This window comes from Poeciliopsis prolifica, unplaced genomic scaffold, assembly GCF_027474105.1.
Source record: "Poeciliopsis prolifica strain line A6 unplaced genomic scaffold, Auburn_PproV2 SCAFFOLD100, whole genome shotgun sequence".
NCBI classification, from domain to species: domain Eukaryota; kingdom Metazoa; phylum Chordata; class Actinopteri; order Cyprinodontiformes; family Poeciliidae; genus Poeciliopsis; species Poeciliopsis prolifica.
This window is the reverse complement of record NW_026562475.1, coordinates 129,573-157,488: the sequence shown is the minus strand read 5'-3', so window position 1 is coordinate 157,488 and position 27,916 is coordinate 129,573. Positions and strand designations below refer to the sequence as shown.

The 27,916-nt window shown below is 39.4% G+C and overlaps 1 long non-coding RNA gene across 1 annotated transcript; it reads left to right on the top strand.

The window, feature by feature from the left end:
• Positions 1-6,345: 6,345 nt before the first annotated feature.
• On the top strand, positions 6,346-19,002 carry LOC129353964 (uncharacterized). Its single transcript, XR_008605103.1, has 3 exons — positions 6,346-6,865; positions 17,490-17,566; positions 18,678-19,002. It is a non-coding gene; the product is annotated as an uncharacterized LOC129353964 (long non-coding RNA).
• The last annotated feature ends 8,914 nt before the right edge of the window (positions 19,003-27,916 follow it).

Below are 27,916 nucleotides of genomic sequence, written 5' to 3'. Positions count from 1 at the left end.
CAAAAGTAAAATCCTAGATTACATATGGATCCCCCATGAGAAGTCCATAGTTCATAAACTAACAGGGGATAGAGAATGTTACCATTGAATTGCGGCTTAAGGGAGCTAAAGGGAACGATGATTGAACAAATAGTGAAGGTGAGGACCCATGAAGATGATGGCGCATGGGTGAGAGGTAGCTTTGCAGTTGCACCTGCAGCATTTGGTCGAATGCGGTGATCAAATCAAGGTTTCATTTGTAGCCTGTAGCACATTTCAGCAGCAGGGTAGCCTGAAGTACAACAAAAATGTTACATCTTTTCCAAGGACTGACGTTTATGGATTCTGTCTTTTCCTCTCTTTTAGCTGTCATGCACACACTGCAGCTTACATAAATAACCCTGTTTATGTGTTGCTCTGAGCGTTTCACTGGAAGACCAAATTTATTCCTAAAGTCCTGAAAGATGGGCTTACGGAACCTGAGTGAAGTTGGCCCCTCAGGTCCCTTTACCAATCCGACAAAATTGGTATCAAATGCTACGTTTGTGCTAGATCGCGCAGCAAAAATTTTCTTTTGTGCTGCTATCATTTTAAAGATATAAAGAAATGCTTCTAGAGGTCATCAAAGGTCAACCAACCCCCGTAATTTATTCAAATCAAACAAAATGGCTATCAATCAACTCGACTCCATTTGTGCTGGTATGTGCCACAAAAATTTTCATATGTGCTGCTTTGGCTTTGAAGATATTAAAGTTCAAAAGATCAACCAGCCCCCCACTTTTATGAAATCAAACAAAATTGGTGTGAAATGTTTGTGCTACATTTAGCACAAACGTAACTAAACGTAGAACAAAATTTTTTGTGCAAAGCTCTTGTAAAAGCAGTTTGGCAGTGATGATGAAGGGAGCAACAGTGATCGTACAGTGAACTCACCACTGACAGTATTCCTCTTCTCCGCTCTGGAAGGTAAGCTTTAAATTTAAAGGAGTCACTTTGAATGCACCACTGCAATCCAAATGCCCAATCCATTGGAAGCTCCAAATCCATTTCCAACATTTTCTTTGCTTTGATGTTGTCCGAAACCATTTGCAGAACTGCAGGACTATTACTGAGCCACTTTGAGAGCTTAAATGCTCCTTTATTGCAAAGAGATGTCAAATCTTGAGCAAACTTTATTGCTTCCTCTTCTGTAGCCAAAGATTTTAAGCAATCATCCACATAAAAATTATGCTAATGAATAAATAAATAAATAAATAATAGTTATAATAAGAAGAATTACAATTGGACGTGTGGGAGGCATTTGCCCAAACCAGCTCTCAGCCTGGAGGTTTTTTTTGTTTTTTTTTTGCGTCTGCAGAAAAAAAAAGTGGTCAAACTCCAGCTGAAGTTTGACCACTTCAGCTGAAAACTGCTGAGCATTGTCTTCTGCTGTTCTTCTCAATGCATAATTTGCACAGCTCGGCGAGGACACTGCTCCAAACAGATGTACTGTCGTCCGATATTCTTGAGGAACTTGTGAAATGTCACCATTGGGCCACCAGACCGAAGACAGTCTCTGTGTTTCTCTGGAACATGAACCTGGTGGAACATAGCTTGAAAATCTGTTAGAACTGCTATTGGCTCTTGTCTGAAACGCAGAAGAACTCCCACAACTGAGTTAGTCAGATCAGGTCCTTGTAGCAGCTGGCAGTTCAGTGAGGTTCCCTTGAATGTTGCAGCACAGTCAAAAACAATTCCTAATTTGCCTTTTCGGGAGTGATAAACACCATTGTGGGGTGTGTACCACACCTTTCCCTCATTGCCCATTAATTGATCAGGTACAATTTCAGCATATCCATTACATAGCATATGTCATGGAAACATTACAATCAGGTCACATCTGCTAGTCAAATCATATGAAATGTTTGTGAACTCTCACCAAAAGGACGATTTGGCTTCCTTGTACAAGTTTGGAAGGTTGTTTTCCACAGCTGAGTAAGGACCAGACCGTCTTGTCCCTAGTTTTCCTTCCTAATCATTGTATAAAAACTTACATGTTGTCTCTACCTGGCAGAGCTTAGGGAGCTTGGCTAGCCTTGCATCCAGACCGCCTTGATTGTCTTTTGAGCTCTCATAATTGTGCACAATGCATGAATAGACCTGATTGAGTGGTTCTACCTGAACAGTGCTTGGAAAGAGTTGTTTTTCCACGACAAATTGGTGCCGTGACCCAGATCCCTTGACTGGACATCCGAGGACGTCGACGAACAGCGTTAAGGCGCCAACTTGGACTAAACTCCAGCCTCAAACCTCGTGTAGGACTCAAGAGAGAAGACGGCTGTTGGTCAGCTCCACAGCTCCAGCGCTGAGATCAACGAACTCAAGACCACTATTATCAGCTGGGAAACTCACTTAGGATACTAAATTCATTTCCTGTCAGGTTTAACACCTATTAAACACAGATTAAACAAACACAGGAAAGACAAGTCAGATTCTTTCTTACTCGCGAGGAGAACAGACAGAGGTGTGCTTTCAATTACAATCTCCTACTGCTCTGAAAACACATTTGCCTGTTTTTCACTGAACTTAGGTCATTCTTGGCTCTGTTAAACTACTATGGGAAGTTTATACCAAACTTATCTACTCTGATCCAGCCAATGTCAGCATTGCTACACAACGATGAAGACTGGATTTGGTCAGAAAATTGTCAAAATGCTTTTGAGAATGCGAAGAAGGCTCTTCAATCTGACAAAATCTTGGTACATTTTGATGCAGAGCTACCAATTATCTTAGCATGCGATGCATCTCCTTATGGAGTTGGTGCTGTAATCAGTCACCAAATGAAAGATGGAAGCAAAAGATCGATTGCATTTGCATCACGAATGCTAAATAAGACCGAACAAAACTACTCACAAATTGAAAAAGAAGCACTTGGTTCAGTGTTTGGTGTTATGAAGTTTCATGACTACCTTAATGGAAGAAAATGTATTTTGGTGACAGACCACAAATCATTGCTAAAAGTCTTGGGACCAAAAACAGGTGTGCCAACACTAGCTGCCACTAGATTGCAAAGGTGGGCTCTAATTCTAGCTGCATACAAATACGAGATTCAGTACAAAAGAGCTGAGCAACACAGTCATGCAGATGCATTATCAAGGTTACCGATGAAACCAAGTGTGGGTGTGGTGTCAAGCCCTATTTACAAAGTATCTTATCTTGACGAGCTACCTATCACTGTGAGGGAGATTGCAAAAGAAACAGACAAAGATCCTGTGTTACAGGTGGTGAAACAGTTGGTGTTAACTGGCTGGCCTAAACATCTACAGGATGAGTTGCTGAAGCCATATTTTCAGAGACGTTTTGAGTTCACTGTTGAAGATGATTGTCTACTGTGAGTGGTGGTTCCTAAGAAATTAAGAGATCAGTTGATTTCTGAACTACATGAGTACCACTGGGGAATAGTAAAGATGAAATCTCTTGCCAGAAGTTTATTCTGGTGGCCAGCAGTAGATGAGTGCATTGAACAGGAAGTCATGAGTGTACTATTTGTCAAAAGCAGCGTAGTATGCCTTGTACAGCACCAGTGCATACCTGGAAGTGGGCTGCCAGCCGTGGGAGAGAATCCATCTGGACTTTGCAGAGGACCACAAGCAGATGTTTCTGGTAGTTATGGATGCCTATGCTAGATGGCCAGAGATTATTCCCATGCATACTACGACTTCAGTTAAAACCATTGAAACACTGAGAAATTTGTTTGCCTCTTATGGGTTACCAAAAGAAGTTGTTACAGATAATGGTCCTCAGTTTGTTTCACAAGATTTTGAGTCATTTCTAAAAAAGAATGGAGTGCAGCACATTAAGTCACCTGCTTACCACCTTGCCAGTAATGGATTAGCAGAACGCTTAGTCCAAAATCTTTAAAAGTCCTTAGCAAAGAATCGTGGTATGACACTTGAGCACTGTGTTGCAAATTTTCTTTTAGGGTACCAAAACACACCCCATACACCTACAGGGAAAACTCCTGCTGAGTTATTCCTAAAAAGACAGACCCCAGTTTTCCCAGAAAATGCAAAACAAAACAGAACCAATGCTCCCACGTCTAAGAGTTTTCACAGTAGGTCAACCCGTTTTGGTAAAGAATTACAGGGGAGGGGAGAAGTGGTTGAATGGAGTTGTACAAGAAATCTTGTACAACAAGCAATAGCATTCACTTGTACAAGTGAATGGAAAATATGTTAAAAGACATGTAAATCAGATTCTGGGTGTAAATGGAAATCCAGCTCATTTTACACAGACAGACTTTTCTGCTGGAAACTTTTGGAACGATGATGATCTCGATACAACCGAAAGTGTGGAGGAAAAGCTGTTGGGAATCAAACCATAGACTTGTCATCATCTATAGTCGAAAGGAACACTCGACCAGTGAGGAACCGGCGACCTCCTGGCAGACTGAACTTGAAATTGCAACTTTAAATGAGAGTTTTAAAAAAAAAAATAGAAGTGTTTTTTGATTTCAGTTATATTCATACGGAAAAAAAACTGAAAAATGTTTAATTGATTGAGAAGGTTTGATTTTACAGGGGAGGAGCTGTGGTGTTCCAGACACAGAAATTAGTGAACCTCAGTAGGTGGCGCTCTCGTTGTGTTAAGAGTGTGGAGTTTGAGCCTGAGAAGAAGCATAGTTCCCGGCTGGTGAATAAAGGTTGCCGTGTGCTTATTCCAGTCATCTGCTTGGACATTATTTTATTTGAACTAGTGTTGCATACACAACATTAGATCTCATAAATCTTGTTGCAGCGATGGCTCGACTCCGCTGCAAGCAGTCGGACTATCATCAGGGAGCAGAAGGCTTGTTTCATACGAGTGTTGACTGCAACTAGCTCCAGGAGTAATTACACGTAGAAACCACGATAAGAATGAGCTCAGTTATCGGAAAAGAGCTAACTCTTATCTTGTTGTGTGTGCTGAACTGACGACTTGTATAAATGACATGAACCTCCTTAATGCGCATGTTTGTGTACTCACTGCGTATGCCACCTTCATATGAGTCTGAACCGACAGAGGAGGAATGGGATTTGTCATGGCGAGCGACGCAGCAAACTGGAACGACCAGGAAAATAGGGCGCTCGTGAAGTTCGGGTCGCTGTGCGGGTGCGAAAGCTGACTGAGAGGGCAGAGGTGGACACAGGAGACTCGGGACAGTTTGCTGGCTGCAATGAGACCATGCAATAAACTCAACTAAACTAAACTAGGGGGAAAAAATGCTAACTTTCACTTGGTATCATATCTATACTCAAAAACATATTTTTTTCTGTTATTTCTCATGAAAGATAAAAAGAGCCACTAATAGCTTCAGAACCACAGGTTGCTGAACCTTCAGATGCCAAGTTGAGGGGTTCTACTGCAAACACAAAGACAGCGGAAAAGAAGGATAAAACATTCAGCCCACCTGGTTCCTCAATGACATTAAATATGCAACAGAACAATAACCACAACCACTGCTGTCAATGTTTTTGCTACTTTTTTCTATTTATATTAGTTAATCTATTTCCTTTACTCATAAGTTCTGTTTAATTCTATTTTCACACATTTTATTCATTTAGTTCCATATTGTGTTTTTAGCACGAAATGACACATAAACTCCTTGAACCTCGATTGTCAACCTTGCTAACATTTCATGCTTAACGTGGTTCTATTAAGCTTGCAGTCTGAAGTTTGCGTATGAATTGTAGTTTCTTTAAATGCCTTTAAAACACCTGAATTGCTTCTCTTCATGAAAATGTTAAGCATCAAAATATCTGTGAAGTAATGTTTGAAATGTTTCACGACTTTTATGAATTTGGACAGACAAAAAGATGGTGGAGAACAAACTAAATGACATACCAAATCAGGTGATCCATGTTTTGGTCAAAGTGGGAGTCTTGAACAGCTCAAGCAATAGCATCACTCAACAGGTGATAGACTAATGTTGTCCCATGTTATATCAAATTTAAACTCTATACAATAGTGTGTAATACATTGACGTTATGAGCAGTTCTTTGGTCAAAGGTATGGAAGAGGATTATTAGGGCCACTAAAAAAAATCTTCCTCAACATTGTGAGAAAAAAAGTCGCAATTATTTTTCTTCCAGTGGCCTTAAAACTCTCTACCGACAAAATATTAATTAAGCACTTAGGAGCACTTTTGGAAAACTTCAGAACAAAAAAACCCCAAAACTTATTTTCTTGATTTTTTGCTAACTGTCATACCTCATACGTGTTTAATATAGCTCACAGTAATAGCTGATAGTTTTCCTTTGCGTCGTTAACCATGCATATGAATATTTCTCTGTGGCAGACTGTCTGCAGTGCAGTCTGCGATTTAGTACAGGAGAGGGATTTCCTGGCTGCATGTCTCCGCGCTGTCGGCGTTTTGCCCGGCCTGGATTGCTCCGTTTCCCCTCGAAGGACACACTTTACTGGCGCTGCAGAACCAAACCGAGACAGGCAGCGGGTCTGAGCTGGACCAGAATGCGGAGGAGGAGGAGAGCTTTTGATCGGACCTGAGCAGGAGACACGAACGGGATCAGGAGACACGAACGGGATCAGGAGACACGAACGGGATCAGGAGACACGAACGGGATCAGGAGACACGAACGGGATCAGGAGACACGAAGCCCGCAGGACGGGATGGAAGGCGGGGACGCCGGTTTGTGAGGAGGACGAGTCCGAAAGGAAGGACTGTGGGATGTGAGGTGGATCGGACCGCTGCTTGCTTTGCTCGCTGTTCGTAAATCAGCCAGAGTCTCAGTTCTGAGGAGGTGGGCCAAGTCCCGGGATAGCAGAGGAAGCGAGCAATGGATCGTGGTGGTGATGTGGGGACCTGGAGCTCCCCCAGTCGGCTCACAGCGCAGCAGTTCCTCTGAAGGTAAGCAGCTCATCGTTTGGGGCTTTTCTCAGTCTCTGCTGATTTTGATGGAAAATGTGCTGCAGTGTTTCAATGCGTGGCGTCGCTACAGTCGTGGCTCTGAGTTAGTTTTTGCTGCCTGCATTTCCCTCCCACGGAACAAAACAGATTATGCAATATTCCCTTTGCCAGACTTTATGAGAATACATGAGCGGAATTATTTTGTGTTTGGCGCAAAAGTGGCCAAGTGATGAACTCATTTTACTCTTATTGCAGCTGTATGGAAATGCACAATTCCCTGTAAAAATATCTGTGATCTGACTGGAACTTTTTTCTTACACGTTTGACTCCAGGTCTATTATAGAATGTCTCTTTTACTTTTCAATATCTGGAGAATTAAATTTGAATTGAATTCTCAATTGAATTTGATGTACTTTGGCTGTTTTCACAGCTGATAGTCTGGCAGACTCAGTTTGAATTGCAAACAGTTGTTACATTTTCAGCTGCTGTGGTCAAGAAAACATGTTTCCCTCCTTGCTTGTGGTGCATTTGCACCAAGGATTATAAAGAAGCTACACAAAAACCACAAGCATCTTCTTCTCAAAATGTAAACTAAAAGTTTTAGCACTTGTAGGATTTTGTTTGTTTTTGTTAATAGACCATAAGCTAGGTAGCACTAGACTCTGAAGATAGTTTAGCTTATATTCACCCAAAATGCATTGCACTGTAGTCTGCTTGACCTGCTGATTCCTATTTTGGTTGATAACGATTTATTTTGTCTGAATAGCTGCTTAGTATAGTGGCAAAGTTGCCGAGTAATAATGGGTGGGTCTGTCAGACAACCCTCCCTTATGGCAGACCAAAAGAGGACAATTGTTGATTTTTCAAACCTTCACTGGTAAGATCAATGGGTAAGATCAGTTTCACATATAAGTATCAGATAATTGCAATCACCAAAAATGAAGGAATTGAGGGCGACTTACTGTTGCACCCCTAGTAACTTCAACTGCAATGCATTTCTGTTTCTAAATCCAAGCCATTCTTCCTGTAGGAGCTCTTTCTTCTCCAATCAAAGGAACCATAACTGATTTAATGAGCCATTCGCAGTTTCACTGTACCGGCCGTGTGTACTTAGACTTGCATGGCTTAATTTCTCCATTTAAAACTTCACTTTATGGCAATAAATAGTCAACAGTAGAAAAATAATAAATATTCAAGTACAAAACAATTTTGTTTAGATAAAAGGTCTTCTATAGCGAGAAACATTAACTTAATATTTTAAGTCTTAGTGATTGGAGCAGCATAACATCCAGCAGAGCAGCAAACGATGCAGAACGTTCAAATGTCTCCATGATGCTTAGAATTTCGATTATTTTGTACATTTTTATTTACTCACTTTTTTGGTTGATTTATTATTAGAATTTTTGATTAATTTTAGTTATGTAGAATAAGAACTACATTTTTAACTTGGTATTTTTCAAACTGCGGAAGCCAGAAACCCACGGTGCATCAAGTGACTATTTGAGTTGAATTCTCCTTTTACTTTGTTCACCTTTAAGTCTTAAGTTTTTTTATTTTTGGATTTGAGTTTTGGACAATTAGTCATTACACTTTTCTATCCTTTTTGCACTCCTTTGTGTTGATCTCTAGCATAAAATCCCAATAAGATGCATATGAATATTAAATGATGGCTTATCAAAAATCCACCCACAATTTTCATATTTCATTTCACCACAGTAAAAGTGGCAAAAACAAACATACACACACCAGGGGAAGCAATTAGACTTTAAGGCAAATTCAGTCTTGACGAACACAAAGACAACGGATCTCCCTACAGGCGAGTTGTAGTGATTTTTTTTTTGTTTTTTGATCATCTCATCTCTCCTCACTGTGCTTTCCTCCCACTCAGATTTGCTCAGTTTTTACAGCAGAAAAGTACAGTAGCCTCACAACCCAGCACAACATGCAAGATGAGCAGAGACTCCATCATCCAGGTTATAATACAATCATAATACAGTGACAGGAAACAACACATTGTTTCATAAATTAAAAAAAGAAGATATTTTCAATAAATTTTTATCAAAAAAATCATATCACAGATAGCAGTGGAAATCACAAACAAGACAGCCAGATTTGTTTTATCAGTGATATTTCTGTGACTCTTACATTCTCACATATGAAAGACTGCATGCAGCTCTCAATGCTGAGCTTTAAAGAGCATTAAAGCCTGGCCACAGGTTATCTAAGAGGTGCCTGTCCAGTCAGTGGTGAAGGTCAATGCATGAAAATGCCCCTTGACTTTAGTCTGACACTGAACCAGTCCAAGAAAGTTCAATAAACCAAGACATCAATGATCTCTTAGTTTAATATGAGTTAAATAGGAGATACTTCAATGTAGGTTACTTATTCTATGTTCTTATAATCTAACCACATAAGACACAATGAGTGGTGGATGTCTGCTTTGAGTTCTTAGGGTTTGCTTCCACAAGCTTCTCAAGATAGTTTCCTGGTTTGGCTCATTCCCTCTGACAGAACTGTTATATTTGAGTCAGGTTTGTAGGTCACATCTTATCAATTTTACCTATAAGTTTTTCATGAAGTTTGTAATGGCCACCTGTAAAACCTTTTTTGCTTTTAAGCCAATTTGTAACTTATTTGGCAGTCTACATGAGTAGCTGCGCAAAGGTGTGGTGTGTAATTGAGGAGAGCTTTGGCTCTGATGGAGAACATCGCCAATGGAAGGATTCAGAAAGAGAGGGTGTGTTCAGAGATCATATTGATCTCCTGAAAAATGTTGATGATGATTTGATATCGTTTAGATTGTTCGGACTGATCATCCTGGAGCTCTGAGAAAAACTTAAAGAAGGAGCCATATGGTTCCAGTGCAACTGCAGTCATCCTTGAGTCAAGCCACCCGCTTTGTGAATGCGCCTTTATGGACAGAAGCATCTCTATTCTGTAAATGTACAACTTATGCACACTATTTAGAATAAACTTCCACATTCCCACTTAAAGGACACTCGACACACCGTCTGTCTTTAAATCCTGGCTGAACACTCGGTTGTTCAAATAAGCATTTGCACAGTCTCTTTATTTTCTTTTTCTTTTTTTTTTTGTATTTGTATTTTTTTCTTGAAAATGTGTTTTTTTTTTGGTGAGATGAACTCATGTGCCTTGAAAGCACCTTTCAAATAAGATAAATAATAATAACTATTATTATAAATACTTATACTGCTGAAAACAAGGACATTTCCATGGTTATTGTTTCACGTGTTGGCAAACTTTCATGTAGTTATACTAATTTACATATGTATTTACGGGTGGCGAAAGGGCGGACCAGTAGCTGTACTCAATTTCTCGCAAATTGGGAATTTATAAAGCAAAGGTGCACAGCAAAGTGTGTGCGTACGGCTTTATACATCCAAATTATTTTGTGCATCACAATTTTCTAAATTTGAAAACTACACACTCTTTTATGCATATGGCCCCAGGACCCTTGACTAGACCTTGTAGACCTAATAGACTAGACCTTAAGGGAGGCTAAAGAGTGTGACCCCTCTATAATTGGAGCACACACTCCGGTCCCCCTTTTTGAACAAGGGTATCACCACTCCCGTCTTCCAATCCAGGGGGATTTTCCCCAATGTCCATTTAATATTGCAGAGTCATGTTAACCAACACAACCCTAAAACATCCAAAGCCTTAAAGAACTCTAGGCGAATCTGATCCACCCTTGGGGTCTTGCCAATAGGAGGCCTTTAACCAACTCAGCGACCTTATCCCCAGAGGTGGGAGAACCTGAAGCAGGCTTCCATGCCTTAAGGCATGTTGGTTGGATTGAAGAAGTCTTTGAAGTATTCTGCTCACAGCGTCCCGAGTCGAGGTCAGCAGCACACCATTCCCAATATAAGCAGTGTTAGTGCTGTACCACTTTCCCCTCCTGAACTCCTCCCACACCCGAGATTTTGCCTCAGCAACCCCATGCCACTTGGACTGCCGGTACCCATCAGCTGCTTCTGGGATCCTGCAGGCCAAAATGGCCAGACAAGGACTTCTTTTTCAGTCTGACAGCATTCTTCCCCGAAGGTGTTCACTAACAGCTTTGATACCATGACAGGCACCTTACAGCCATTTCTCCGATAAGCCGCCTTGACTATGAAGCCGCAGAACATGGTCTACACATGGTCCCAGAATGTGTTCAAAGTTACCCCAGAGGTAGGAGTCAAAGCTCCATCTCACAGGAGACTCTGCCAGACACTCACAACATGTTTGGGCCTGCCAGGTCCTCACCCGCCACCGGAGCCAACAGCTCCGTACTTCTGTTCAGATTTGTGACATGTGGTTCCAAATCTGAGGAAACGATAACAAAGTCAATCATCAAACTGTGGCCCAAGGTGTCCTGGTCCCAAGTGCACATAAGGACACCCTTATGCTTGAACTTGGTGTTCTCCATGGACTATCCATGATGAGCACATAGGTCCAAAAACAACACTACTTGAGTTCAGATTGGAGGAAGAGGATAAACTCTGGTCTGCCTACAAAAGTCAGTCTCAGTTTGGTTGAAGTGAACTCTCGTGCCATCCAAATGCGTATATGTATATGCAAGCACATCGGAGACTCCTCCAAAAGCAGGAAGCAGACTACAGCTCAGGCCGTTCTGGGTAAATACAACCAAAACAAACTTGTGAGCTTAGCAATGGTGAGATAAATGGCTCATGGTATTTTATTCGACACAAAAGAGAGAGAAATCCTACAGCTGCTAAAATCTAACGCTACTTCATTTTGTTTATATTTTGTGAAGAAGGCAGTTGCGCTCATGTTGTCTTTGGTAGTTTTTGAGTCAGCTGGTTCTTGATGCAGTGCCACCACAGGCGAGCAGGGGAAGATTTTCTCAAAGGGTTTGTTTGGTTTGATGCAGTGCAGAAGAAAGAGAACCATGACAGCTGAAAATGTAACAAATGTTGGAATTTTGTTCTCTAATTGAACCGAGTCTACTAGACTATCAGTTGTGAAACCAACCCTAGATTGATTGGCAGCTCAGCATAACGATGTTCCTCTCATGTTCTGCTACTGTAGGTCTCTTCTGACATTCTTGTCCTGAAATTTCTAGGTCTGACTTTCAGGTGCTCCAATACGTTGTTTTTTTTATGTTACACAACCCCTTTGTGCTGCATTCATCCAGTGCATATCAATCTTATGATCATAAATTTGACTTGGAAAGATTTCAGTGACCATCGTTCTAAGAAATCATACAGGAATCGTGTGAATCATTGATAATCCTGTTCCACAAGGACCAGAGCTCTCATCATCTAACTGTGGGGTTTAACCTTCTAACCCAGCAATTAGGAAAACTGAACCTTGATGCTTCAAATGGAGAGCCAAGCTGAGATCTTTGCTGCACTCTGGACTGACAGCTTGAATGGATGATGGGGCTGTGTGGGCCTAATTGTCTGTTGGAGAGAGCGAGGCCAAGATTGATGAGAGAAGGGAGAGAGGGACTTTGGAGAGCATCGAAGAGAGGGAATACCAAGAAGAGAGTTGAAGGAATAATGGAGCGGCGCAATGGCTTCACTCAGTTCATCACTTATGTGGGATGTACTGTACTTATTCGATTTTAAACAAATATTAGTGTGAAATGATTGACTAGTCAGAAATGAGATATGTCAGTAATGGTGAGTGTCCTGTTACAGAGGGGAGGTTTTTTTTCCCATTATTACTTTTTTATGCCGTCAGGCGCTGTGGCTCTCAGGACTGCTGCCTGAGTATCCAAGTGCGGCCAACAGATTTAGTTCACAATTGGAACACAATGGTTTTCACTATGACTCTCCATAAAAAAATAGGATATCAGTTTCATTTCTTTCACCTGTTCCTGGATTTTTCTGTGGAACGTTATTCCAGTTTATTTACGGAAAGCCTGCCTTTTCACTGAATTTTTCATTGAGCATAGCTAATATATTCAAAAGAAAATTGAGCTTAGGACGCTGAAGTAGGCTCAATGCTTAAAGCTATTGAAAGGCTTTTGTAAAACATCCATTTTCCTTTGTCTGATTGGCTGCTGCTGTCAAGAGTGGAGTTGAGGATGCTCGCTTCTGCATAGCACTAAGATGGCTCCCACTGTGCATCTTAATGCATGTAAAGGTATTATTGGCAGTTTAAAATGTTAAAATAAGCAGCTGCAAGCATTCCTGGAGGAGGTTTGAAGAGTTAGCAGATTTGATGTGATTGTGTGCGGCTGTGGTCCTGAACGCTCACGATACAAGGTCTGGAGGCAACATGGTGTAGCTCTGGCAATCTTTATAACAAACTATGTGCAAATCTATGATATTTCTCAACATATTTTACGCATAAAATAAATCTCTCAAAGTAAACACTAGATTTAAAAAATATATATTTCTAGTGTGATTACTGTTAAGATTTAAAGAGGAGATCTTGATTTTGCTCGTTAATTCTCCTCTGATCCCGGATTCTTGAGCCTCAGCATGCGCAGGAAAAAAGAGCACTCATACGACATCAGACTTCAAATATCCAGAGCTTTATCCAGAGAAATTCAATGCATACACAATGTTACAATAAGCATCTCACCCAGATTATCAAAAGTCCAAGACGTGACTAAACAGAAATAACTGCACGAGATGAAAGAAAGAAAGCACAGAAAATAAGAACAGAAAATGCATTTTCTGGGAATCGCGGACTCAGCCAGAAAGCAATTCAAATTCAACAAAGCTTTTTATAAGACTGTGTATTTAAATATATGCATTAGAGGAGGTGTGTTTTTCCCTTTGTGGGGGATGTCTTAATGTTAATTTTATTACCTCTGGGTTCTGCTAAAACACCCAGGTCTTCTCTTACCAGCCTCTTGCCCAGGCCATGATTTATAGCGTGCAGCTGGAGCGTTCTCTGCCTCAAATGATTCAAGAAAGCAGTTTGTATTTTAAACAAACTTGCACAAAATCTAATGCCAAATAATAACTATAAGTTTGGATCTGAGAACTAAAGTGTTTTCTATTTTAATAAAAGCTCTTTTTGAGAATACCCAAAATATTTTGAAAGTGAAATAGTTTTTAATGTTTGCCTGAACTCTTCAACCCTGAGTAAAGAATTTATTTTCCTGATAGCAAATACACTCCCTGTCTAAAAACCCTCCTCAGAAATGTATGTAAGTTCATAGAGTCACCAGTTGTTTTAGTTTGGATCTTTATCCAAGTTTCTCTTAACGAACTAATTCCAAAATATTCATGCAATATTTCATATGCCTGAGGTTAACTTTCAGCACGATTATGCTAACAAAAATTATATTCTCAACATTACCCAACAGCAGATTATGTTGTCTTTTTTTATGTATCGTTACCAAAAAATTGAAGGTGATGAAACCGAAATCTACATATTAGTTTAAATGTGGCAACACGTAATTTTGTTTATCCAAAGGGTAAAGAACAGATGAGTCAACAAATGCTAAATAAGAGAAAAGGTGAGAAATAAAATGAGCTTGGAAGAAAAAAAACCCTTAAATCATATATGTCAAAGTCAAGGCCACACAGCCCGCCGCTGGTGTTTTGCACATGTAGGAAGTGTGTAAAAATGTTTATATTTCATCCCAAATCCATTCTCATTATCTATGTTTATTTGTTTTTCTTGGTTTTTGAATTGTAGTTTATTTTGGTAGAGAAGCTTTTATTTTCTTGTTTTCTGTTTTTGCATCATATCCTGTGTGTTGTGCTACTCTCCTCAGTTCACCATTAGCTCTGTAAGTTTACCTCTCCCAACATGAAACTGTGCCCAGAGACAGAAGACATGTTGGTGTGTTGAGGAACCCCGACCAGCTTCGATGGAGCAGAGTAACCCATTCCTCATGCTGGTTTCTGGGAGCCGCCATGTTTGGAACTGCTAGTCCAAGGACGATGCTAACCCAGTCCCTCAGGCCTGCATTGTTTGTAAAGCTAACGGAGCGCTTTACTAATTCAAGAGATTGAAGAGTGTGTTTGATACATTCAGCTTTGTTTGTTGTTATGTATAGAAGCTGATTAAAGAGTCGTTTCAAAGAGCTCTGAGAAAATGCTAAGTATCTTATTACTAATCCATTGGGGTTGTAATATTTAGTTGTAGCACTTCCTGTGATTAATACCTAATTAATGGGTGGGATTCAGCCTGTGCTATTGTTCTAATGTGCTGAAAGTTAACTGTGCTCTGTTAATGTGTATTGCTCTTGGTTTATTACTGACCAGTACGGTTTATTAAACTGGTACATCTTCAACTTTACAATTTTCCTCACTCATTTTAGGAGAAGGTTAAAGTTGCACTGCATTTACATCTCAGTTGTAGTTAACATCAAAGCATGTGGACAGGCGCGGAAACTACGCAACAGCTTCCTTGGTGCTGTGCGGACTGAGGTGCTGGAAACTGCGAGAGCTTCTGTGGTGGCTGGCGGGCGTGGGTTACTAGTACCCCGCGGTGGCCAATAGGCCGGAGCGGCGCTTGGCTGCGAGGGCGGTACAACGCCGCTAGCGGCTTTAATTTCTTTTGTAATTACATTTGACTTCCTGTCCGCGGCTTGGGGAGAGTCTATGAGACAGTATCAGCAGCGACTGAAACAGACAATGGAAGGAGATGCGCATTTTGTTTCTGGAAAAGCAGTAACTATGTTGAGTTTCGCTCACTGAGTAAGATTATTATAAGTGGCTTTGGACTTTTTTAAAGTCGTTTGTAGATTTAATGAGTCGCGGTTTTTGGCCTTAATAAGCAGACATAAACCCAGAATTTGTCTGACATTTTAGTTAGACTCTCCCTGTCCATCATTTCCCGGATGATCCGTCCTGCTGGGTCTTTTTTAATGTCAAGTTAATGTATTCCCTCTGAATGACGTCAAGCTTCAGAAAATTAATAGGAACAGTGCAATAAACATGAAAACAGCCACTAATGAACATTTACGTAAAGTAGCGCATCTAAACGTCATTATAATTGTTAATATTAAGATAAGTGTCACAAATCTGAGTTGTGGAGTGGCAGGAGGAGCTCTGTGCGCTGCGCTGACACCAAACGTCCAACTTGGACGCTGTGGGGTTGGGGGGTCTAAAATCCTATTTACAGTTTTCCAGACAATAGAAACACATAAGAACAGGCACAAATTCCTAAAGTTTTTTTTTTTTTTTTGTACTCTTGTAACAATCTCCCCTTCAGTTTCAGTTCAACCATATAAGAGGAGACACATTGTTGCTGTAATCATTATAAAATAACTTGCTATTAAGTTTTGGCAAAGATCAATGTGATGTTCACAGGTGGCGGAGCGTTATTGTTGTTAGCTGCTGAAAGTAATTAAAATAGTTACTTTTAATGTAACTTTAATGTAACTTAATGTCATCAGTAATCTAACTAAGTTACTTTTTCAAGGAGTAATCAGTAATCTGATGAAAGTAACTATCCCATCACTGCCTGTGTGTCTGCTGTGTGGAGACAGTTTGGCTGTAATGAAAGAATATCATCTCAGAAGGCATTATCAAACTTCTCAGAAACATATGGACAAAGACAAGAATATGAACATCATAGAGCAGCACAATAATGCAGTTTCAAAGACTGAAAAAAAGAATCCTTAGTCACGTTTTCCTGTTTGAACCCGTCTTTGGTTTTCTTGGATGGTGCGTTTTCTGTATATTTTTCATTTGTGAAGGCTGGGCCTTTTTTTATTTCTTTTTACTTTTTCGTAAAAAGAAAATTCCAAATTTTATAATGCATGCACTTTATGTATTTATCTTGATATTAAGAAACATATTTAGGTTTTCAAAACAATTGAATTTTTTGCTGTTTGCCTTTTGAAAATGTTTCTCTTGAGGTTACTGACAGAGCCTAACAAAATATTGCCTTATTCTTTTAATGTTGAGAACATGCTATTTTTCTTTGAAGGAAGTTTGTTTTTGTCTGTTTGCCTGTTGAAAAATGGTTTCACTTGAAATTACTGACAAATCCATAAGAAAATATTGCTTTATTCATTTAATTATTAAATAATATACACTGTATTAGGTCTTGGTTCAACAGGATTTGTGCAATCATTTCAACATATTTTAATAAACGTAGAACCAGTCCGGCCCTCGGCTTGTAGCACATTTGGTGTTTTTTTGGCCCTCGGTATATTTGACTTTGACATCCCTGCCTTAAATATCCTGCTTAACACAGAGACAAAAAGAGTCTACACGGATATCATTACTTTCAAATCTATAATGGTACTTTGAGATTTCATATAAAAAGTAATAATTTTTTACTTATAACAATAATAACCTGAAGAGTTGCTCATCAGTAGTGAAACAGCGTCAGATGTGTGAATGTGTTTGAGCCATCAATCGGAACATTTCAACCTTTTGGCCATGTTCCGGAAAGAGCAATGAACACACACAGAGAGGACGTAGGCGGCCACTGGACTGCCTCTGTCCCACACATGCAGCCTGGGGCTTTATGAACAGCCTGGCTTGGATGTTGTGATTCTGACATTTGTCTTTGCAGCTTCTCCTCTCTCATGTTTATTCATTTCTCTCATTCGCTGTCCATCCAGCTGCTATTTGTTGTCTCGGTGTGCTCACTTGGCGTACACTCACTTTTCTTTGTTTTGCTCCCAATGTGCTTCTGATTTCCTTCCTTTTTTCTCTCTCTGTCCCCACAGCAGAGCTGCTACCTGTTGAGATGCTGTAAACGGAAACACAGTGAAGGGGTTCATGCTTATAAAATTGATCTGCTCAGGTAAGGCATACATTTCAGGGTTTCTTTCTTTGTTTTTATTAATTTGTCTCCTGAAGTCACAGGAAATATATTTCCACTTCAGCTACTGAGAGAAGTATACAGTATATAAGTGTTTTTTCCCTTGAATGACATTTACTGTGATTCATTTAATGTTGGAGGAGGAAAGTGATAGACAACCTCGTCTGGGAAATAAAAAAGAAGATGAGACAGCAAAGGGTGTCATTTTAAAGTAGTTTGATAGAAAACATAGCAGATCCTAACGGGATAAAACAAAGCAGCTTTGGATCTTTCCAAGCACCAGCTTTAAAAAGGCCAAATCAGAAAATGAATGAAGAATTTCATTGTGTTAAAACTAGAAATCAAATTAAAATAATCCTGCACTGAAAGTTTTTCAAACTATTTTTGAGGGAGAAAAACGGACAAACACAGCTTTATCCAGTTCACAAATGTAAAAATATGAACAATAATATATAAAACCTTGTAGAAGTACAATATTTAGATAGATTTTTTAAATATGTCACTTTAATTGCCCACTCAACCATATGATTTAGCACATTTTGCATCTCTATATCTCAATATGAGGTGTGCATAACAGCTTAACCTGATTGAGCCATCTCTGCCGCTTAGTTGAGATACGATATGCTAAAGAAATCCACTAGAGGGCGCTGCTTCTTTAAATCGTATTCTTCTTCTTCCCCTCTCCAACCAGGCTGTCAGAAACACAAAATCTGTAACAAATATTGACTGCTTCTGGTAAAACAGTCAATATTGCATCTAATGCACACAAAAAAATACTGTTTCTGAATGTAAAAATGAATGTTTTTAGCTTTCTGGCATATGATAATGTTATAGACCTTACTAAACAAAATTATATTACTCGATACCACCTAAAAAGCTGAATTAAAGGTCTAATTTTTTTTAAAATACGCTTGACTAAACAGTTGATTTGTCACTTTATGGTACATGTAGCAAATTAAGCTAATTTAGTTAAATTTTTCTTGCTATAAAATCAAAACTCATTTTCATCTATTGGTGTAAATATGAAATAAGTATTATTACAGTGTTATACACTAAGAATAATTATAATTTTTTTTTTCTCTGGGAGCAAAAGTGGTGACAATTCTCTGCAAAACCATAAAAGAGCCCAAGATGTCTGTTGTCTTTTGTGACAACTTCTTTACAAGTTTCAACTTGGTTCAGTACCTGCACACTGCCTTGGCGTCAAGTGCATCGGCACCGTACAACCGAACCGCACTGGTGGAGCTCCATTGATGAGCGTGGGGCCTGTGACTTTAGGGCTGCTGAAGGGGTTCTTGCAGTGAAGTGGTTCAATAACAAATGTGTTAACTTGCCTGTGGGATCATGGGCTTTTCAACTGTGAAACGCTGGAGCAAAGAGTCCCACGCAAAGATCACCATCCCGTGCCCATCACCTAAAATGAGCATATGGGAGGAATCGATCTGTCTGACATGCTAGTACACCTGTACAAGACCCCGGCCAGGTCAAGGAGATGATTGGATACATCCTGGACCTCTGCATTGCAAATTCCTGGCTACTCTACAAAAGCGACAGTGGCCTCCAGAATAAGAAACCCATGTCTCTCAAACGGTTCCGCCTCCCAGTTGCCCACAGTTTGAACCAGTTCAATAAGCCAGCATCCAAAGTTAGCCGACCATCTTCCAGCTCTCCACTACCAGAGAAGACAGGCTACATCCCAAGACCATTACCACCAAAACCGCAAACAGATGTGCGCTACGATAATGTGGGCCCCTGGCCTCTTCACTGTGAAAAGCGAGGGAGATGCAATCTTTGTCCAAAGGGAGTGTCCAGGTGGAAATGTGAGAAATACAATGTCTTCCTGTGTTTGAATGCAAACCAGAAATGCTTTTAAGATATATATCCAGAGGTAAAGTGCATCTAATGCACAAAAAAATACTGTTTTGCAAACGCACAGATGAGGTTGGAAATGTGCTGTTTTAATATGTTTGGTAATGTTTTCTGTGCTTGCCATGTTTTTTCAAAGTTTAAATGAAAACAAGTAAACACTAGTTCAATCAGTCCTCCAGTCTGTCATGATCTTATGTCCAAAATGCATGCTGTTGCACCAAAACAGAAAAGGTGTGCTGAGATATCAAAGCAACAAATGTTTCTATTGTTCTTTCTTTTCCTTTCTGAATGTAAAAATTAATGTTTTGCACTGTTACCTATAATCAGAAGTGGATTGAATGTGACAATTTTGTGCTGTTGCACTTTAATACAGTTACAATCAAGATGGGAAAATTTAAAATGCAATATTTCCTTGTTCGACGCAATGTTTTCCTTGGTTGACATTAAAAACTGTTTTTTTGTGGCATTTTGACAGAAATAACATATCCAATGTTCCAGACATTTTTTGTTATTTCTTTATAATTTAGCATTTTATTTTAATTCATCTACTGTACTTGGTATTTTTATTACATCATGTACTTAAATCATTAAGTGACCTCTCAACTGTTTGGTAGAGATCAATATTTTAAAAACCACAGAGTCTGTTGGAAAAAAAATATTGATTGTGTTTTAGGAGTCACCCTCGGGTAAAAGAAATGCAAAGAAATCAATTTCCACAGGTTTTTTTTCTTGGTGTGGTTGTTAAAGGGTTAAAACAACAAACTTCACTTTATGTCATGAGGATTATATGTTGCAGACCAAAACAACACAGAAAATTATGATGAATAATTAGAAGGAAAATAATACCCGGTATTTTTTCTTTTTCTTTTTAACAAACAAGAAACCAAAATGTTTGCTGTGTATTACTTTATTCATTCTTTTTTTAACTACACTGGCTCTCATTTTTTGGCAGTATTTTGCCATCAGCGTCTCTCCTGCTGCTGAAAAGCATTTTACAACATGATGCTTTCTATATTGTTTTATATATTGTTTTTGGGTTTTTTTCCAAAATTTCTTTCTTGGAATTTTAGCAGTTTAGAGAAACAGCTTGAACATTTTATGAAGTATGACATCAGTTAGTTGGTAGAAGTACTGCTCAGGTCAAAATAAAATAACATCTGCTGTAGCCATTGGTTTATAGTTGGTCTATGAGTCTTTTTTAAAACAATGATATACATATTTTTTAAAGTTGATTATTGATAATTATATAAAACAGTTAAATAACAAGTCACAAGTTGAAAGTACTATAATATTATTTGATTAAAAAGTGAATGAGTATTAAAGTTATGGTTGAAGAAATGTATTAGAAATGATTGTGTTGATGATTTATAGTGATTAAATAGCATATAAATAATAATTTAATTATTTCGTGTACCAACTAACAAGCAAATCTATTGATGCACAAACGCTTCCCAATGTGTTGACGGCATCCATGCAATCCCAAACCAAGTCAGTCCCACCATCATTCTTGACATGAAAGCATGAAACACTTTTTTGTCCTTCTCATTTGGTCACCATCACATGCTTGACACTGTCTAAAGCAAATTTGTTTATTATGGTCTCAGAGACAGAAAGACTATGGATTGCTGGAAGCATGTCATGTGGTCTGATAACACCAAGATAAACTCATTTGTTTTAGATGGTGTCAAGTATGTGTTGGTGAAGTTAGTAATAGATGCTCACAGTAATGCATGGTAGTGGGACTGACATGGTTTTGAGCTGCATGAATGCAGTCAACATGCATGTTGACATGTACCATCACTACTGAAGCAGATGCGTGTCATCATGAATGTATAAGCTCACCCATTTTAATGGCAACATCGTCTTTCATCCATGCTGTTCGGAATTTGGGAAGAAGAATTGCAGCTGCAACCAGCTCGGCATCCTTGAACATGTTCTGAATTCCAGACTGTAAAGAATCAACAAGAGGCCTGCAGTACTTCAGCTGCAACTTGACTTTATCGAGCTTAATCTGTAGCAGGTGAATTGTCGGAAGTAGCCAACCCATTTGTGCGTTGGTTTCTGCTTGCAGTATGTTGTTTGCCTGGGCGACAGGACTCATTACAGCAGCCTACTCCGTGAGAAATGTGAGTTCAGCTGGGTTCAACCTGTGTTGACAAAAAAAGAAGACACATCCGGATTTTTGTTAGATGGAAACAGAATAGAAAATTTACATTTCTGACAGATTTTCAGTGATTTTTGTTGATAATAGACACTGTTATTCACATTGTCATTTGTTTTTCTGCAGCTGTTCTATTTTTACTTAAAAAAAAACCTCTGGCCTACTTACATTGGGACCTTCAGGTCGGTGGCAATAGCTCTTAAGGCTCCCTCTCTCTTCACAAATCCTGAGTAGACGTTCCAGGCCATGAACAACGAGTTCCACCTCGTTTCATTTGGCCTCAGAAGTTGAAGGGAACAGACTTCCTCAACCATCTCTGTTGCATTTCTGTTCCACAGGCCATAACACTTGGCAAACGTTGCATGGTGCAGCTTCTTGTACACATCACTTGAGCTAACCCTAACCCTAACCCTCTTCACTGGCCATGAGCTTTAGAATATGACAAGCACAGCGTTGGTGTCTTGGCAGCTGGAATTCTTCATGCAGCAGAGCTGCAGTGTCAATGTACTTCACATTTTCCTCAGGCACTCCAGTATCTCCTTTATCTTCAGACTGCGCTTCAGCTTCAACTCCCTCTTCATTGTTGTTTTCATCCTCCCCAAACACTCGAAAAGCCTTCACAAAGTTTGCACCATTATCACTGGTTGTCTTCACAATCTGGCCTCTGATTTTAAATTCTGCATGGATGTCATTCAAGAGATCAAAAGTGTGGGATCCCCTCAGCTGTCAGCATGCCAAGGCTGCTGAACATCTCTCAAGATTATCCGGGCCGATCCAGTGTGCCGTAACACCAATGAACTCTCGCCTTCTCACTGACCAGCAATCAGTCGTAGTAGCTAGCTAGTCGACCCGTCATTGCTTCAATCAGTGCGGCCTTCATTTGGTTAAAGCCATCTTCGATCTTGGATGTGAGCGTCACCCATGACAGCATCTTGGCATTAGGGACAAGGTCCTTGATGAATTCTCTGAATGGTTCCTGTTCGACGACTGAGAACCCATGTACAACATATCTGACAATGGCCTTCTCAACACTCTTCTGAGGAGTCATGGTCAAGGTGTGAGTCAATGTGGCCTGCTTACTGGCGGGGGTGGGTGGTCCACTGGCCCTTTTGTGCTTTGCTGTGGTCAATTCAATGTATTTCTGAACATGGTGCGGATGCTTTCTCTGAAAGACCAAAAAAAAAAAAAAAAAATTGGACACAAATTGACCCACACATCAGTTACAAACACTATTTTCCTTAGGTTGTATTATAAATGCAAACAAAATACACCTAATCTAGTCCAATGTTATTTAAGTGAACTGGTTGGTATTGAACATTGGCCATCATGTAAACGTAGCTATTGTGGCGACTGCAAGGTCGGCTAACCTTGGCTTTAAGACAGCAGAAGCACACACAAAGTTTGTTCCAGTTTCAAAGAGTAGCACATGTTAATGGTTTGTGGTTTTGAACATGTATGCCTTTTCTATATTCATTAAATTCAGTCTAAATTGCTATCGCTATGGTTTCCGTCCTCCCTTGAACAGAGGAGTCTAGGTAGCCTGCTACAACCAACATTAGGCCTGAGCTAAATACACACATTGTGGAACTGAAACAATGCCAAACAAAGTTGATTTATACAGGTATGCTGAAGATTTCACAATAGTGCCTAGTGACCAAGCTATAGTTACTGAAACAGGAGGATTCTAACCATTTCATTAGAAGTTACCTCAATGTGTTTCTTCAAGTTGGACGGGGAGTTTTTGTAAGATAGAATTTCCAAATCTTTGGGTAGGCATAACATACACTTCATGCGGCACAACGAATCTTTAACACCCACGAAAGAGTATATGGTGTTTAAATAAGGCTATGGGCTCTCGTCACCAGCTGCTGGTTCCCCTGGAGCCGTGTCCAACGTAATTGCAGTTGTTGTGGTTTCCATCTCCTCCTCCATGTGGCTGCTGCTCATTGCGAGATTTGATTTGTGTTTAATGGGAGAAGCGAAACAGGTGCATCCTATTGGTGGTGATGAACAAGCCCAGGCAAGTCGGCTACCGACTTTGTTGCAATCGATCAGTAGGTGGAGTCAAAGCATTTGCGTTTCTCTCTCGCTTTTTTGTAACGAGTAACTAAAGCACACATTGAAAATGTATCAGAGTAAAAGAATGCAATTAAGTTCGGAAATATAGTGAAGTAAAAGTGAAAGTTATCAAAAATTTTCATACTCGAGGAAAGTATGAAGTAGTCCAAAATATACTTAAGTAAAGTAGTGAAGTATTTTTACTTTGTTACTGTACAACACTGCCGGCCATGACGGGCGAGCGCAAAGGAATGACATCATTGATGTGCGCAAAGGTAAAAGAGAGTGGAGGTGAGGCCGTTAAGATGAACTGTATAATCCACCAAGAAGCGCTGTGTGCCAAGACTGTGATGAACTGTTATTGAAACTGTCCGCATAATTCAAGCTAGAGGAATGACCCACAAAGATTTTCAGGCTCTCCAATCTGACATGGACGCTGAATACGTGGATGTTCTCCACCACTCTGCTGTGCGGACCAATAAGAAGCCGCGCCCTGGACCCAGAGGGAAGACAAGCCTTCACACTGCTGAAAGAGTCGGGAGCCGATGCCCAACAGCTCGGGCTCCTGATTTGATTGTGGCTCCACTCTCAGCCCAAAAGATCTCAAGCTTGCTACAATGGACTTGGGAATCAGACAAAGGTCACAAAGTGATGAAGATTAGGATGTTAGGAAGAAAACAACCAGCTTTGCTTTGTTCCTATTCAAGGGAGGATTTGTCATACCAAGATAAGACTTTGTCCAAGGATATTCGTGTCTTCTATTGCTCAGATCCTCTAACATCTGGGTGTGAGTCTGCAAAAGTCTGCACCCCAAGATGCAGACTGTGCCATCATCTTAGTAGAATGATGGCACATTCTAGGGAAAGGAGTTAGGAGAGATTTATGTTGATTTTATTCCAATTTATGTCATTCCTAGATATTTGTAATCATTGATAATTAACCTGGTTGTCATTTACTCCCGCTTAAAGCTTGCTTAAATAAATACGTGTTTAATGAGGTTTGTGGAAATTAATTGAGTCATTTTATTGGTTATGGATCCTCTATTTAATGTAAAATCTATGTTCATGGTTCTAGTGGTGACTCCAGACCTTCCTTTAGTTGATACATAGATAATGACCATTGGACTCACAAAGTCACTGAAACTAATCTCGCCGTTAACAAGTGCTCGTTATTCTTAGAGAGAGTGTCACTTTTAACAGAAGTGGTTATTGGGGTTATGCAGTTGTGAGGGCTACTCAACTGATTGATTTTTAACTGTAAAGGGTCATAACTTCTGGATTGTAGGTAGTTAGAGCTAGACGAATCTCTCTTGACACCAGCTTAGACAGATTGTCCCTCTCAGTCCTTCTGCAGGATGATCCCCAGCTTTTAGAGACTTTCCGGACTCGTTAGACGGAGAGCTGGTCCGTAGTCAGCCCAAAGGAGTTGTCAGGGTTAGGGCGGGGCTGGCTATTGCGTAGTGTTGAAATAATATTTTAAATTAGCACAATACTGCACAGGATAGTTTTGATACATATGAAATATACCATAGAAAGTTAAAGTACACTCTACGTTCATATAAATTTAGATAAAGATCCAAACTAAAACAACTGCTGAATCTCTGAACTTATATAAATTCTTAGGGAGGATTCTACAGAAAACAGCCTAGAATCTCTTTAGACAGGGAGTCTGTCTCCCAGGCAATTAACAAATTCCTGAGCATGGTTCAAAAGTTCACTAGGATCTTAAAACTTTTTATAAATAATTTTATCTATATTAGAATTAACTATATTTCTTTAAGCATGTTTTGAATTAGTTACTTCTTAGATCCACACTTATAGTCATTATTTAGCATTACATTTTGTGCAAGCTTGGTTAAAAAAACACCAACTGGTTTCTTGTTGAATCATTTTGAGGCAGAGATAACGTTCCAGACCCACGCTATAAATCAGATCGTCTAAGAAGGAGCCTGGTACGAGAAGAGCTGGGTGTTTCAGTGGGTCTCAGATGTATAAAATTAACATTAAGACAGCCCACACAAAGGAAAACACACCTCCTAATGCATATATTTAAATGAGGAGAATACACATAATTATAAAATGGTTTGTTTTAGAGCAGAAGTTGGAATCTCTTTGTGCTGAGTGAGAGTTTCCCAAAAGATGCATCTTTTGTTTCTGTCCTTTTTACTCAATTCATTGTTTCTGTTTTGTCATGTCTTGGACTTTTGATAATCTAGGTGAGATGCTTATTGTAAAGTTCTTCTTGGATTGATTTTCTCTGGATAAAACTCTGGATATCTGAAGTCTGACGTCGTATGATTGCTCTTTCTCCCTGCACACTTACACAGACACAGGAATTCGGGACAAAGAAGAATTAATTAAAGAGCTAAATCGAGTTATTCCTCTTTTTAATTCTTAACAGTAATAACAGTCTTCATGTCAGTCCAATGTGGATAATGATTACTGTAATAAAACATCATAGACCTCAACTGCACTTCAAGCCTCCATGATCATAAGGGACATTCAGTAAGTAAAGATACAGCGCCTTTATTTGCCATTTTGTGTCCTTGTTGGTTTTCACTTTTATGGGTTTTTCTCACCAGAATTACACATTTTCAAATTCCACAGAACAAGGCAGACATATTTATAGCTGACAGAAGTCTTAATAAAAGATGTGTCAGTGGCTTATGCAACAACTCCTAACCGTTGGGGGCAAGAAAGAGGAAGGGAAGGAAGAAGGAGCAGATGGATGAATGAGCTGGTTCTGCTGAGCGGTTGTCTCAGAAATTATAGAGATAATATTGTTATCTCTATAACAATATTTTTACACTGATTTAAAGGAAATGATGTAATAATGCATGCGCTTTCCTGCCAAAGATTGATACACTTTAGTTTCAAAAGAACACTTAACACTGGAACTGATAAACAAAATAAGCAAAACTACCAAAACAAAAATTAAATGGATTTCAGCCTTATTAACAAAAAATTAACTTGAAGAAAAATTAAACAACATAAAGCCAAAGTGGAAATAAATACTGAATTCAACCAAAAGAGTGCAGATTATGAAGTCTGTTTACTACATTGTACTTCAGTAATCATTAGATTTAAATAGAGAAGAATCCGACTGCCTGATGCAACATTTCACACTACACAATTTTTTGCTGTGATTTTCCCTTTACCACAATCTGAGAACGTTGGGCGTTCTGAGATTGTCGCTTGCGATTTCATAACTGATCATCCTGTAGTGTGTGGTGTATGAAGGCACCAACATACTCGGGCGCACTTAAGTCCGCAGAGGTCCACTGGACATGTCTGCAAGGATAGATTTTTATGACTGCGTATGTGTGACTTCCTCCCCAATACACAGCACACAGCGGAGACCAGTTGGGTAAATTTCTGTAACACAGTAAGCCTCCCTACTGGTTCGCCAACTCTGGGTACACAGTAGAGTTCCTGACAGACTGTGTGGAATCTGCAGTTCTTCCTCCTTTTATAGGCAACCAGTAGGGGGCGCCAAAAAAACACTCATCACAGGACAACCATAAAACCCATACTAGCAGAATTTAAACTGAACCATTTCAACTATGTTACATATGCATACTCAGTGTTGCACATTCATCAAAAAATTCTGAGATTAAGGTCAAAATTATTTCATGTTTTTCCAGTGTCCCTATTCTCTTCCGTACTCTTACGACCGTAACATTTGAAAACTGAAAATAACATTCACTACCGTATTTGATTACAATAAAGCAAATTGACTGATCAATATTAGAAATATTCTATTTACAAAATAAACACACCTTGTGCCTCTATCAAAGCCGCAAATAACAACATAAACAGCAGAATCTGTCTCATCAACATAAAAGCATCAAATCAAAAACTGGAAGTCAACCATATACTACACAAAACAAGATGAAATAAAGGCAACAAACGCCAAAAAAGTGAATACAACAAATAATGAGCCTAACTGGGTATTAATTACTAAATATATAGACATTAGATATGTAAATATCTATAGATATAAAATGCAATTCTATATATCAAATATACAGTATAGTAATATTACAATTATAAATGGCAATATGTCCATCTTACTTGTGAAACATTATCCTTTGAGATCTTTTAGTTTTTATATGCGTAAGAAACACAATGAAAAACATTAAAAATCAGTTCATGCCATCATCCTCCAACCACTTCTGTTTCTTTGTGGTTTGCGCTCGCTGCAATATTCAATTGTTGTTCGTGTGACTCGTGTGATGCATAAAA